The sequence below is a fragment of the Tiliqua scincoides genome, chromosome 12 (genome assembly GCF_035046505.1).
Source record: "Tiliqua scincoides isolate rTilSci1 chromosome 12, rTilSci1.hap2, whole genome shotgun sequence".
Classification (NCBI taxonomy): Eukaryota; Metazoa; Chordata; class Lepidosauria; order Squamata; family Scincidae; genus Tiliqua; species Tiliqua scincoides.
In genome coordinates this window covers 15,634,251-15,646,750 of record NC_089832.1, presented here as the reverse complement: position 1 = coordinate 15,646,750, position 12,500 = coordinate 15,634,251, and the positions used below count along the sequence as shown (strand labels likewise).

Sequence of the window (12,500 nt, the reverse complement as noted above, 5' to 3'; positions counted from 1 at the left end):
TACTACTGGAAAGGAAATTTCTGGGCACCATATTTCTGTGCCCCTCCCCTGGGGGTAATGATTCATATTTTCCTCCTTTTCCTTGGAATCGATCCAAAGCCAGTTCTGTTTAATCTGCCTGCTGCTTCTCTGGAAGTCACAGCTGTTCAAATTTGCACTTTTTATCATGGCCTGCATGTTGTCTGTGTGTCTGTTTACCCCCAAGCCCTGGTTCCAAATGCCTCTGGTAACTTGTGACTTCTTGTTTCAGTCTCTGCAGGATGGGATGTGATAGATTGCTGCCTGGTGGTTTTATTCTTCACTTTAATTCCAAAGGATGCCTGCAAAATTAGCAGAAAGGGATGGAAGTCAAGATGATACTTGCATGATGAACATGTAGTGCTACTGACGGGTGGTGGATGCCTGCAACATATCTAGTTATCTAAGAAGCTGGTGAACTACAGTGGAAAAGAGTTTTGAGTAATTGGGACTAATCTTGTCTCTGCTGCAAACTTAGTTGTTGATCTTAGGTCACGGGTGCCCAAACCCCGGCCCTGGGGCCACTTGTGGCCCTTGAGGCCTCTCAATGCAGCCCTCAGGGAGCCCCCGGTCTCCAATGAGCCTCTGGCCCTCTGGAGATTTGTTGGAGCCCGCACTGGCCCGACGCAACTGCTCTCAGCGTGAGGGCGACTGTTTGACCTCTCAAGTGAGCTGTGGGATGAGGGCTTCCTCCACTGCTTGCTGTTTCACGTCTGTGATGCAGTAGCGGCAGCAAAGGAAAAGCCAGCCTTGCTTTGTGCAAGGCCTTTTATAGGCCTTGAGCTATTTCACGACCTTCATTCATTCATATAAGTTCATCTTTAATATATTCATTTATGTAAACTTATGTAAATTTATTCAAATTTTAAATGTAAATTAAGTCTTTTTTCCCCCGGCCCCTGACACAGTGTCAGAGAGATGATGTGGCCCTCCTGCCAAAAACTTTGGACACCCCTGTCTTAGGTAATGCACTTCCTCTCAGTCTCCAGTCCCAGCTACCATATGGAGATATTAATCCTTCTGAGCTTGTTGTAAGGATAACCCTTGTAAGGATAACCTTCTTTGCATAAGAACATAAGAAGAGCCATGCTGGATCAGGCCATAGGCCCATCTAGTCCAGCTTCCTAGATCTCACAGTGGCCCTTCCAGTTCCACAACCTTTCTAACTGAGGGTGGCCATCATGCCTCTCCTATATATTTGTCACTAGACAAGCTTGCTTTTGTTCCCTACCGTCTGCCACTCCTGGTTTCAAGTTTTATTTGGTCTCTCTCTCTCTCTCTCTCTCTCTCTCTCTCTGTTTGTGCGTACAGACATTCTTGCCTGCTACAAGAACCTGATGAAGCAGACTAGTCTACAAAACCTTATGCTGAAATTAATGTGTCAGTTTTGCCCGCCTGCCCCTGTGTGCATTTGGCCTGAAATGGGTCACCCAGGAGCAGGTGATGTCATCATGTGACGTCATGATGACACCAGGTGATGTCATCATGTCACCATCACCTACTTTTTGGTTACACGCTTCGTGGCAGGTGCCATGGACCTGTCGCTCATCTTGGTAATTGAGGAGGGCAAAAAGCTGTTGTACTGGTCCCTGTGGCTTCTAAAGCCAGTTGCGCTTGGGATCATTGATTAAAAATTGGACAGAAATGTTTGCAAATGAGAAAATTCATGTTGGCAACAACGCATGCCTTCATTTAAACATAAAAGAGGGTTGAGTCGAGATTTTTAAAGGTGGCTGGGGGGAGCTGAGCTTGAGATCTGTGTTCAGGATTTGGAGGGAAAAGGAAGTTTATGCCCCACTTAGATATCAATTCAGCCATATGCATTTCCCTGCTTTTTTGTGAACCTCTGACTCCGGTGTCCCACTACAACCATCATAGGTCAGCATGTGCATACAGATTAAACTGAGTACCTGTCAGCTAATTTAGGACATTTTTCTTCCTCTATGTTCTGTCTCTGTATATTAATCTTGGCCAAAGCTTGCACATTTAACGGCAAGGGAATTTGCTAGCTTAATAACTGCAGACTTGGCGTTCTTCTCCCGAGTAACTCCAGAGATCTTGTACACATTCTATGCTGTCATGTTCCTAATGAGATGCCAATGAAACGCAATTGACTGTTATAAAGACTCCCTTTAGGATTGGATTTTAGAATTGTTGTGTAGAACCAAAATAGTTTTGAAGGGCTTTGCCAGAGTTGGACAGAATTGAAGCTGGCAACTTTTCAAGTTTCAATTCTAGCTTGGGAAGGCAGGTGTTACCCTGGCAGTGCTTTTTAACACTTGTAACATGCACACATGGGGTGGGGGACGACAAGCATGTGCCAGGAACTAGTGTAATGATCAATGGCATGACTGTATAATTAGGCAGCTACAGGGAAACAGGGGGGGAAGGTAAATGTGCACAAAAGTTAACTAAAGTGTTCCAAAATAAAAAAAGGGAGGTTTGGTCTGTTCCTCCTTGAACTAGCCCATGCATATTCAATTCTACAGCTAGAATTTGCACACAGTTGAGTCCTAGGGGAAGTTATTAGTACTAGGAGAGAGGAACTCCTTAAGAAAGAGAAGGGGTTGAGCAAAGATGGGAGAAATGTGGAGGGACAGGGGGCATGGGGAGATGATGATGATGATGATGATGATGATGATGATGATGATGATTAATAATACAGGTATTTATATACCGCCTTTCTTGGTCTTTATTCAAGACTTTATTCAAGGCGGTTTACATAGGCAGGCTATTTAAATCCCCGTAGGGATTTTTACAATTGAAAGAAGGTTCTGTCTTTCAAGAACCACAACATTCAAGTGTTTCTCTCTGATCTGGTCACACATTCTGGCCTCCATCCTCCCACGCTCAGAGCAGATGGAATTGCTCGGCTCAGCTTGTCAGCTGCTTCAAGGTCGCACGGTGCCGGTGGCCTCGAACTGGCGACCTTTTGGATGTTAATCTTCAGGCAATGGAGGCTCTACCCTCTAGACCAGACCTCCTGCCCAGCACAGACGTGCTGTGCAGAGGAACCTGGAAGAGATAAAGGGAGGTTTTGGGGTGCCAAGGTGGAGTTAGGGGGGAAGAACGTTTTGAAGTGGTGTTGGTAGAGGCCCCAGAGCCCAGAGGCATTGATGTTGTGACGTCACATGTCATTTTGACCACTTCTGGGTTCTCCTGGAAGAGAAGGCGATGGTGATGGCTGTATTGCAGTCTCACGGCTGCACTGTTCCTTCTTCAAATGAACCTCCAAAGGAGAAGGAACGGGGCAGGTGGCAAGATTTCAAAGCTGCCAAAACAAGAGGAGGAGGTGGACCTACCTGGGACCACGTTGGTGCTGCTGCTTCTACTGACACCGAAGCTACCATCTTGAGTGGGTTTCACATGGCAGCCCCTTCTGGCCTGGACCTGGGGTGTCCCTTTCTGCGATGCCACTGGGGTTTTGTTGTTCAGCCTGCTGCAAAAGGCTATGACTGGGAACAGCTCTTTGCAGCCTGAACCAAGGGCTACAGGCAAGAGGTGAGCTTAGAAAAGGGCCTTGAGCGCACTTCACCCACTTGAGGTGAAGAACGTTGCAGGGTTATAGAAACATGGCCGTGCGGGGATTCACTCAACAAGCAAAACAGAATAACACTTAAGGTGTGTGAAGATTTCCCTGTGCCTGACATCATTTCCATAATGTGTGTTGAATGGTCAGCGGGGGACACATTTTAAAATTACCTTATGAAGAATGAAGTGGAAACCCCAAAGGTACACTTGAGATAGCTGAGTTTATTAATCCTAACGCACTTGGTGTTCAAGAGATTTTTCTTCAGGGGCAACTGTAAAACAAATATATACTCTACTTAACATATCAGTGTGAACCTAATTAATGGAAAAAATATCTTTGAATCACAAAAATAAAAAAAAAGATTAACGTGTTAAAATTAACAGGCAAATGACAGCAACTGTTACCCTGCACATGCCTGATCTCGTTTGATCTCGGAAGCTAAGCAGGGTCAGGCCTGGTTAGTACTTGGATGGGAGACCGCTTGGGAATACCTGGGGCTGTAGGCTTATACCATAAGAACATAAGAACAGCCCCACTGGATCAGGCCATAGGCCCATCTAGTCCAGCTTCCTGGATCTCACAGCGGCCCACCAAATGCCCCAGGGAGCGCACCAGATAACAAGAGACCTCATCCTGGTGCCCTCCCTTGCATCTGGCATTCTGACAGAGCCCATTTCTAAAATCAGGAGGTTGCACATGCACATCATGGCTTGTACCCCGTAATGGATTTTTCCTCCAGAAACTTGTCCAATCCCCTTTTAAAGGCGTCCAGGCCAGACGCCATCACCACATCCTGTGGCAAGGAGTTCCACAGACCAACCACACGCTGAGTCTTTCCCTACCATAGTCTTTCGAGACTGAAGGTTGCCAACCAATAACATGTTGCATAACTATTAAAATGTAATTTGTTACTACTTAAAAACGCCAACTCTAACTGACACTAGTTTGATAACAAAATAGAGGCAGGCCCCCATATCAGAGGATTCCGTTTCGTGGATGCGGGCCCCCAAATGCCCATTATATTACTTTATTTTTTTGTGTAGCCGTGCTACAACCAGCCTGCATGCTAGAGGGTAAACAGGAAGCAGGACAGTTCCTGTTTACTCTTCATCTAGTTCAGTGGCTCCCAAAGTTGTATCCACTGTGTTTAGAAAATGTGGTTCCTGTCTGGACCACAGTTTTCCGTTCTGCCTCTGTGTGGCTCCTCTCCTGGGTAGATCTGGGCTCTGGGATGCTCTGGACAGTCGAGTCTGTTGCCTGGTGTCCCAAAAGGCTGCCCAACAGGATTTCTGGGCAGATGTGACTGCCCAGGGTGTCCCAGAGCCCAAATCTATCCAGGAGAGGTGCCACATGGAGGTGAAACAAATAGTTCCGCTCACTGGGTGAACAGATCCAGCCCCTGGGCCTCGGTTTGCGTGCTTTGATCTAGCTTATTTTTCTCTCTTTCCCCTGCTCCAGTTCATCCTTTGTCAGCAGGCAGGGTAGCTTCAGAGATCAGTTAAAAGGCTCCGTTCTGGTTGAGATATGCCTTACAAGCCAGGCGATGGAATGGGAGGGGAAGTGCGGAGGTCTGGTCGCGGGTCTGGTTGCACTCCGCTATGCAGTGGTCTGAACTCTGCCCTTCAGAAGACAGCAACTTGAGCAAGCAAGGCACAGTGTGAATGAGAGACCAAAGAAGCTCTTTGTATGCTGAGGAAGGAGAACAGAGTTAAGAACATAAGAACAGCCCCACTGGATCAGGCCAGAGGCCCATCTAGTCCAGCTTCCTGTATCTCACAGCGGCCCACCAAATGCCCCAGGGAGCACACCAGATAACAAGAAGACCTGCAAGGCATTCTGGGAATTGTAGTTAAGAACATAAGAACAGCCCCACTGGATCAGGCCATAGGCCCATCCAGTCCAGCTTCCTGTATCTCACAGCGGCCCACCAAATGCCCCAGGGAGCACACCAGATAACAAGAAGACCTGCAAGGCATTCTGGGAATTGTAGTTAAGAACATAAGAACAGCCCCACTGGATCAGGCCATAGGCCCATCTAGTCCAGCTTCCTGTATCTCACAGCGGCCCACCAAATGCCCCAGGGAGCACACCAGGTAACAAGAGACCTGCAAGGCTTCCTGGGAATTGTAGTTAAGAACATAAGAACAGCCCCACTGGATCAGGCCACAGGCCCATCTAGTCCAGCTTCCTGTATCTCACAGCTGCCCCACCAAATGCCCCAGGGAGCACACCAGGTAACAAGAGACCTGCAAGGCTTCCTGGGAATTGTACTTAAGAACATAAGAACAGCCCCACTGGATCAGGCCAAAGGCCCATCTAGTCCAGCTTCCTGTATCTCACAGTGGCCCACCAAATGCCCCAGGGAGCACACCAGGTAACAAGAGACCTGCAAGGCTTCCTGGGAATTGTAGTTAAGAACATAAGAACAGCCCCACTGGATCAGGCCAAAGGCCCACCTAGTCCAGCTTCCTGTATCTCACAGTGGCCCACCAAATGCCCCAGGGAGCACACCAGATAGCAAGAGACCTCATCCTGGTGGGGTTGAGTTTGTTCTTAGAGAGTCAATACCAGCAAGTATCAACAATGCTGAACTAGAGGGACTGATGTTTTGACTTTGTCTAATGGAACAAACCCCATGTCAAACCCCATGACCCCAGTTCATTTTGGGGCTGCCCAGCCTCTTGTTGAACCAGCTCCAATCCGTACCCTCTAAGGCAGCCTTTTTCAACCGCTGTGCCGTGGCACACTGGTGTGCCGCGACTAGTCTGCAGGTGTACTGCAGAAGTTTGGGGGACGGTCATATCTTAGTAGAGCCAATTGGGATATGCGCCCCCCACCAGCAGCATGGTGTGCCTTGTCAATTGTCCAAAATAACTGATGGTGTGCCTTGACAATTCTAATGCCTTGTCAGTGTGCCACGATATGAAAAAGGTTGAAAACAGCTACTCTAAGGTTTCCTTCCAGTACACTGACCAGCTCACATTTTGCTGTCTTAAAAGTTAGACCTATTCCTGGGTATATTTGGGGTGCTGAATCCAAAAATGGCATCACGAGGAAGCTACTTGAACCATTCACTAGGGAGGCTATGCTGAATCTCCAAAACTGTAGGTCAAAACTAACACCAGTTTTGGAATCAGCACCCCAAATTCATATAAAACCATCATAAATTTTATTTTAAAGTTCTCCTGACTTTCATTTTCACAGGCCTGTTTTGCAGCTCCAGGAGACAGGGAAATAAAGTTACCACCTAAAAAACTTTGCCTTTGTATTAATTGCATCCATTCAATCATTAGTCAGCCTCATCACTTAGAGAGAAAAATGGACTTCATAGCATATTGGGGCTGATTTGTTTGAAAGCATTGCCTCTCACCTGGTGTTGCTTCTGTAAACAAATCACATCACTTGGAAGGAAATATATATAATTCCAATGACAGTATTTTATGCGGCTCTTCTGAAATATGCCCATCATGAAAACATCTGACAATGGCAATGCAAAATGGCATACATCACCATTCTGAATGTTGCACACGGCGAGTGTATATCATTAAGGGAGGGAACACAAATCACGGAAGGGTATATGGTTTATGTATGTAATTACTCCGAAAATTCTGCATGGCTTGGAAATGCGGCGAGAACACCAGAGGGCATGTGTAACTTGCACCTTCAGGATTGTCTCTGCTTTTATCTGGAAGCAGCCATAATTTTAGGGCTGGCAGTTCACTGTTCCGGTGAGTCTTCTATACTTGACAGTCAAAGTTTATGAGCAAGAGGATTTTTTTTTTCTTTATTGACAACAATGTTGTGCTCAGTGCAGCATTTCTTATGTATCGGCACTCTCAATACCCGTTCGTGTTTCTAAAGGCATCTCTATTACATGTTTATACCAGTTTCAAATCAATTTGACGATCGTGATCTTGCCCCCGCCCCATCTAGGGAACCATAAGTTTGTCAGAATTCTATTTAACGTCTCTGTAATCCCTAGTGCTTAAGTTGATAAATCTGATAAAATGAAAAATGCATTTTTGGAATTAGCACCCACCAAGTTGTTGCTTGCTTTGCAGAAACTTACATCTTCACCCATTATGTAGGTCCTGTTCTCACCACGCAGTAGCAGAGTCTGCACATGCAGTTTTGCTAAGATCTTTAGTCTGAAGATATAGGATGTTACATCTAAGCAGCTCCAGCTCTCGGCAGCACATGGACAGGAGTTCCTAGGAACCCCATGCATCTCACATTGACTTCTGAAGGAAGATGGGATGTGAACAATAGTTGAAAGACAATATCTGATATGTCCCAGGCTTGAGACACAATATTGGAAATAGGTTCCAATAGATATTGGAATTCAGCCTAGACCCAAGATCAAACTCGACCAGTACATGTATAGAATTTCAACAGCCAAGGTTCTTTAGCTGAGAGTGTTGGAAGTGCATAGGATAAATTGTTCAAGTGCTTTGGTGTCAGGACACAGTACCAGATCCCTTTCTTAGAGAAGATCAAACACACAAACAGAGAGAGAGAGAGAGAGAGAGAGAAATATGTGGTTGGCAACCTTCAGTCTCGAAAGACTATGGTATCGCACTCTGAAAGGTGGTTCTGGAACAGCGTCTAGTGTGGCTGAAAAGGCCAATTCGGGAGTGACAATCCCTTCCACACTGGGAGCAAGTGCAGTCTGTCCCTGGTCTGTCTCCCTGGCTATGGGCCTTCCTTCTTTGCCATGCTGCACAGCCTGCCTCCAAGCGGGCCGCTCAGAGGCCAGGGTTTCCCACTTGTTGAGGTCCATCCCTAAGGCCTTCAGATCCCTCTTGCAGATGTCCTTGTATCGCAGCTGTGGTCTACCTGTAGGGCGCTTTCCTTGCACGAGTTCTCCATAGAGGAGATCCTTTGGGATCCGGCCATCATCCATTCTCACAACATGACCGAGCCAACGCAGGCGTCTCTGTTTCGGCAGTGCATACATGCTAGGGATTCCAGCACGTTCCAGGACTGTGTTGTTTGGAACTTTGTCCTGCCAGGTGATGCCGAGAATGCGTCGGAGGCAGCGCATGTGCAGAGAGAGAGAGAGAGAGAGAGAGAGAGAGAGAGAGCATTAGATAGTGGTTCCCAAACTCACCTAGGTCACAACACCCCTGCAGTCTCTTCTTCCTGGCTGAGCTGGGCACTACCATCTTGGATGGTCCAACCCTAATCTTGGTGGTACCCATCCAATCTTGCAAAGTTTGGATGCCAGCATCTTGGATCTTGTGAGATTTTGCAAGATCCAAGATAATGGCACCTGGGGGAAGAAGTAGAAGGGCAACGGGGGAAGATCCCACAGAATCAGCTTCATTTGGAAGACTACATACAGAGAATGTAAATGAAGTAAAGATTTGTTATTTCTTATCAGCATATATACCTGACCAATTCGCAAAATGTCATGACCCCAGGAAGAGAATGGCCTCCGTCCAGGGATGAGATAGAATCTGGGACTGCGACAGATGGGGGTTGTGGGACGTTCTTCCAGTGCAGACCCTCAATACCCCCAGCCCACCTGAACCCCCTGCATAGGGGAAATCACGAGCTAGTTCTGGCCAGGACGTTGCTCTGCTGATCAATTTGGACCCCAAATAGTCCTCCAGCCAACATTCCCCCAGCACTGCTGGAGTCCATGCCTACAAAATTGGGCAGTGGCCTTTTTAAAGGGAGATGGTGGAGCCAACAGCTGTAAAGCACACTCTCATTCCTTGCCAGAAACAGCACTTTTTTGGGGAGGGGGGAGGAGGATTTAAAGGCTGAGAACTTACACTGTCATTCTGTAGTTCTCCTTTAAGGACTTGTTTGGCTACCTCAACTGAAGGTGCAGCTCTCACAGCCCCCTTGAGGTCCTAGGCTGATTATACATCATGCGCTTATAACCTAATCCTAACCTGTGCTGGAACAGGCAGGACGACTGGCTTCCACTGTATCCGGCGCGGGGGTGACTGTGGCACAGTTCGAGGCAAGGGGTATTTTCCCCCTTATCCTGAGAACTGCCCCAGCCACTGCAATGGGGCTACTCAGATCCGAACCAGCTAAATTGCAGGCGCAGATCTGAGCAGCCCAGAGTTAGACCCTCACGGTCTGGCTCACCCACTGATCTGTCTGCTGGCCACCTTTTCCACCCTGGAACACATCTGAAACACCGCCCCTCCCCAAACCCCTTGCCGCTGGCCTCTGCTGGTGCAAACACACCTTTCCCAGGGCTTGCTCCGGCGCAAGAAGGCCAGTGTGCTTGTGCTGGCCTCCCTGACTACAAAGGAGGTGCAGATGTGCCTTACAACTTGTTTGCCACACTCCTCTGCTGGCTCAAGGAACTTGCACCAGCCAGGCGGCCGGTTTGAATTGCTCTCTCATTGATAGCGACTGTTACCCTGCACATGCCTGATCTTGTCTGATCTCAGAAGCTAAGCAGGGTCAGGCCTGGTTAGTACTTGGATGGGAGACCACCTGGGCATGCCGGGTGCTGTAGGCTTATACCATAGTCTTTCGAGACTGAAGGTCGCCAACCATCTCCCTATACTGAACACTATCTCCCGATCTTGTCTGATCTCAGAAGCTAAGCAGAGTCAGGCCTGGTTAGTACTTGGATGGGAGACCGCCTGGGAATGCCGGGTGCTGTAGGCTTATGCCATAGTCTTTCGAGAATGAAGGTTGCCAACCACCAAGTATTTGTATTGCTTATGGCAGTGGGTTGCTGTTGCAACAGACTTCTACAAACTTCCTTGCTTTTCTGTCGTCTTTCCAAAATATATTTTTTTTAATTAATCCTTATTAATTTAGCGGCGTGTTGCAGAAGAGTGCAATAGCTCTCTGTTATCCCAAATGTTTATGACCCACGATCCCCCATTGGTTCTGCTCTGTGGCAATTTGCATTCTTTTCGACATCAAATTGCATTAATTAGACCATATGCTCCCTTCTGTTGGCACAAGTCAAAGCAAAGGCCTGGCAATAACTCCCCAGAATGAAAGTAGGTTAGAATAAAAAGCAAAGGCACACAGGGGGGCATTTTATGGCTGTCTTTTTAGGGCTCACCACAGCCAATTACTGGTGCCCATTGCACATGGGCAATGTGACATTAAGCAAACAATCTTTTTTTCCCCCCTGAAATTATGCCGCTTACATACTAGACAATGTTCTCCTTCTGTTGCAAGAATAAAAATCCTGACTTTGTTGTTGTTCTTTTATATTGCTTTCAACACACGTGACACTTGTGTGATATAAACGTGAATGTTTATAGCATTAGGTGACTTCCTGTCCCAAAAGGGCTCACAATCTAAAAAGATGCAGAATAAACACCAGCAAACAGCCACTAGAAAAAAGACATTGTGCTGGGGGTGAAAATACATTTCATTCACATATTTTAAAAGCATTTACCTTTCTCCTTTTGGGGGACTTAAAGGCAACCTCCAGTGTCAGCTAAAGCAAGTCAATATGGAAACACAATATAAGTTAGCAGCAGCAATGAAAAACAAATCCATAAAACATAAACACAAGAGCACTGGAGAGAGCAGGCTTTAAAGCAATCTCTAAAATTGTCTGTGAGAAGAGCCAGCTCTTCAACCTCCATCAGGATGCTAGCAAGATGGGAGACAAAGGCCTCATGTGCACTCCAGCCAGCTAAACTTGTCAGGTGGTGGTGCATGCAAGAAACCTCTCTCCTATATCTCCTATATCTCCTATATCCCTAGCATGTATGCACTGCTGAAACAAAGACGCCTGCGTTGGCTCGGTCATGTCGTGAGAATGGATGATGGCTGGATCCCAAAGGATCTCCTCTATGGAGAATTCATGCAAGGAAAGCGCCCTACAGGTAGACCACAGCTGTGATACAAGGACATCTGCAAGAGGGATCTGAAGGCCTTAGGGATGGACCTCAACAAGTGGGAAACCCTGGCCTCTGAGCGGCCTGCTTGAGGCAGGCTGTGCAGCATGGCCTTTCCCAGTTTGAAGAGACACTTGGCCAACAGTCTGAGGCAAAGAGGTAAAGAAGGAAGGCCTGTAGCCAGGGAGACAGACCAGGGACAGACTGCACTTGCTCCCGGTGTGGAAGGGATTGTCACTCCCGAATCGGCCTTTTCAGCCACACTAGATGCTGTTCCAGAACCACCTTTCAGAGCGCAATACCAGAGTCTTTCGAGACTGAAGGTTGCCAACATGCAACATGTATATCTCCATGGGCATGTAGGTTCATATGGAGGAGGGTGAGCCTTCATGTATCTTGACTTTAAGCCAAGCATTCCCCAAGTAGGCACCATGACACCTTAAGGTGTTGAAGCACACTCACAGGAGTGCCATGGGATTTCCCCAGTGGGCCCCCCCACCTATTTTTGGGGGGCAGCACCATCTCAAGAAATCTAACGAGATGTGTGTGCTGCCACCTTGAACCTTGCGAGAGCTTGCGAGATCTGTATATCATCATCTTAGTTCTCCAGAGGTTTTGCAAGATCCAAGATGGTGGTGCCCAGCTGAGCCAGCAAGCGGAGGCTGCGGGAGCGCCATGACCCCAGTAAGTTTGGGAGCCACTGCTTTAAGCCGTCCATTACTTTTAACAGTGATCACCAGCACCTTGAACCACTTCATCAGTCACCTTGAAACAAAATGATAACCATCCATTTGGGACCCATGTATGCTTGGAAAAATGATTGGATTCCATGTACACAAGTAGATTTCTTGTGTGTGTGTGTGTGTGTGTGTGTGTGTGTGTGTGTGTGTGTGTGTGTGTGTGTTAATGCCTTATCAAAGAACTTTTCTGTGTGATGTCTGTAAGATCTAACAGGTGGTTCTAAGAAGCAGGAAATGAACCACAACAGATACTTCTGTTGGCCAAACAGAATTTAGATTGCTGTAGTTCCTGGTGGAAATCAACCTCACAATACTGTTTGTTTCTATGGCTGAAAACTCATGCATGCTTGCTTGGAAGAGCTGAAAATTAAA

The 12,500-nt window shown here is 47.1% G+C and overlaps 2 pseudogenes; both read left to right on the top strand.

Annotated features, from left to right (window-relative positions):
* The first annotated feature begins 3,939 nt into the window (after positions 1 to 3,939).
* LOC136663331 (5S ribosomal RNA) lies at positions 3,940 to 4,056 on the top strand (annotated as a pseudogene).
* Positions 4,057 to 9,917: 5,861 nt separating this feature from the next.
* On the top strand, positions 9,918 to 10,037 carry LOC136663520 (5S ribosomal RNA; annotated as a pseudogene).
* Positions 10,038 to 12,500: the final 2,463 nt, after the last annotated feature.